Genomic DNA, 2,926 nt, shown 5'->3' with positions numbered 1-2,926 from the left:
TAACTTCTCTCAGCAGTACAATACATAACCCTAGTATAATTATCAGGAATTTAACATCACCACAATTATTTTAAGCAGACTACAGGTCTGAAGTTTTGCCAGTTTTTCTACTAATACCATTTATGTTCTAGCATATAATCAATTAGACTTAATTGTCATTTCAAATTTCATTACCATTTATTTCTTTCCTTTTGGCAGTACCAGGGTTTGATCTCAGGGCCTCCCACTTGCTAGGTAGGTGCTCCACCACTTTAGCCATGCCCCCAACCCTTTTGGCTTTAGTTATTTTTGAGACCAGGTCTTGCCTTATGCTTGGACCATAATTCTCTTTATTTTTACTTCCTGTGTAACTGGTATGACAGGGGAACACCACCTGGTGAGATTGGGTCCTGTGAGCTTTTTCTCTGGGCTGGAATTGAACCTTGACTGTCCCTATCCACACCTTCCAAGTAACTAGGATTACAGGCTTGAGACACGGTACTCAGCCAAGTCATCTACCTTCGAATTGGAGACTCAACCGACATGTCACTGAGTAGAAACACTGAGGTCCTAGCACTGGGATTTAAACATAGTAGTAATAATAATTGTTTTTATCAGTAGCACTATTTATTGAGTTCTTGTCAGAGGTCATGTACTTAAGATCCATGATTTTGTTCAAACCTCAACACATTATTACAGTTCTTCCTGTATTCATGAATCCTACATCTGTGTTTCAAAAATGTATTAGGTCTGTGATTCCTGTGTCTATATTAAGCAAATATCATTTTTTTTCTTGTGATAATTCTTTTAAAAATGTGGTATGATGACTACTTATATCACAATATATTGTGTTCAATATTCTAAGTCATCTAAACATGATTTAAAGTCTGAGAGTATGTTCATAGGTTCTATGCAACACTGCTATATTCTCAAAAGGGATTTGAGCACCTGAAGTTTTGATATCTGGTAGATAGGGCTGTGCTGAAACTAATGCCCTATGAATGCTAAGGGATGATAACATAAACACGTATTTGCAGGTCGACTAATCATATCTTGGATAGGTGAAGGAGCCTCTCACATGTTCTTGGAGGCCAAAACTCACTGGGAACCCTTGTGCTCCTAAACACTGAGTAATGTTTTCTGACTCCCATCAGGTATGGCTGCCATACCTGGTTTAAACTTCACCTTCATGTCTGAGTTCATCCTCATTGGCTTTTCCACCTTTCCCCGCCTTCAGCTGATGTTCTTCCTGCTGTTTCTGCTGAGGTATTTGTTCACACTGCTGGGCAACCTGATCATCATGGCCACCATCTGGAGTGAGCGCAGCCTCCACACACCCATGTACCTCTTCCACTGTGCCCTGTCCATCTCCGAGATCCTCTACACCTTGCCCATCATCCCACGCATGCTGGCCGACATCCTGTCCACCCACCACTCCATCTCCTTCCTGGCCTGTGCCTGCCAGATGTTCTTCTCCTTCACATTTGGCTTCACCCACTCCTTCCTACTCACTGCAATGGGCTATGACCGCTATGTGGCCATCTGTCAACCACTGCACTACAATGTGCTCATGAGCCCCCATGGCTGTGCCTGTCTGGTGGCCTGGTCCTGGGTTGGTGGCTCCATCATGGGGACTGTGGTCACAACAGCCATATTTAACCTCACCTTCTGTGGACCCAATGACATCCACCATTTCTTCTGCCATATGCCATCTCTGTTGAAGTTGGCCTGTGGAGAGGATGTACCAGTAGTCGGCAAAGTTCTGGGCCTGGTGTGTATCTCAGCCCTTCTGGGCTGCTTCCTTCTCATTCTGCTCTCCTATGCCTTCATTGTTGCTGCCATTTTGAGTATCACCTCAGCTGAGGGGCGATAAAAAGCCTTCTCCACCTGTGCATCCCACCTCACAGTGGTGATCGTGCACTATGGCTTTGCTTCTGTCATCTACCTAAATCCCAAGGGCCCCTAGTCCCTGGAAGGAGACACTTTGATGGGCATCACCTACACAGTCCTCACACCCTTCCTCAGCCCCATCATCTTCAGTCTGAGGAGAAGGAACTCAAGACCACCATGAAGAAGACTTTGCTGAGTAAACTCTTTCCCCAGAACCCCTGAAGATGCTAGCTTTCTAGCAGGAATATGGTGGGAGGAAGCTCATTTATCCTTCTTGGTCACTCTTCCCTCTGTCTTTCCATTCTCTCTCTCTCTCTCCCTCTGTCTCTCTATCTCTGTCTCTCTCTCTGCCCTGCCATATGCCTTCCTTCCTTGTGAATAGTGATGTTATATCACTTGAAACATTTGAACATTTTTCATCGACTAGATATGGTCTTTTGGGGCACCTTTATTGAGAAATCAACATATTATATAATTCAACCATATATAGGTTTTCATAGTAATCAGCACAGCCATTTTAAAACACCTTTACAGCCTCCACAATAACCTCTGAACCCTAAAAGTTAAGGTGGTAAATATCTGTGATCCTAACCCTAAGGAAGCTGAGTCACTAGTACTGCAAATTCAAGCCCAGCTTGGACTACATAGTAAATTTGGGGCTAGCTGTGTCAATGCAGCAAGACCCTATCTCAAAAAAAAATTCTGAGACTTTCACTCATATACTGGCAACCACAAATATACTGTTTTGTTTCTATGGGTTTGATTTATTTCACACAGATGGACTCATACAATGTGTGTCCTTTTGAGTCTCAGTTCTTTCATTCAACATTATTCTTTTAAGGTTCATCACATTGTAGCATGGATCAGGTGGTTGCATGATATTCCATTAATTGGATAGTTCACATCTGTTACTCACTCATGAGTGGATGGGCATTTGCATTGTGTCAACCTTTTGGACTATGATGTTTTATGCAGCTGTAAATATTCATGTATAAGCTTTTGTGTATGCATACGTCTTCGTAAGTTTTGGCATATTACTGGGAGTGGAGTTCTTCTT

General features: G+C 42.9%; 1 pseudogene; it reads left to right on the top strand.

Annotated features, from left to right (window-relative positions):
* The first annotated feature begins 1,135 nt into the window (after positions 1 to 1,135).
* LOC141416108 (olfactory receptor 10H1-like) lies at positions 1,136 to 2,050 on the top strand (annotated as a pseudogene).
* The last annotated feature ends 876 nt before the right edge of the window (positions 2,051 to 2,926 follow it).

This window comes from Castor canadensis, chromosome 14, assembly GCF_047511655.1.
Source record: "Castor canadensis chromosome 14, mCasCan1.hap1v2, whole genome shotgun sequence".
NCBI classification, from domain to species: domain Eukaryota; kingdom Metazoa; phylum Chordata; class Mammalia; order Rodentia; family Castoridae; genus Castor; species Castor canadensis.
This window is presented reverse-complemented; position numbering and strand designations above follow the sequence as displayed.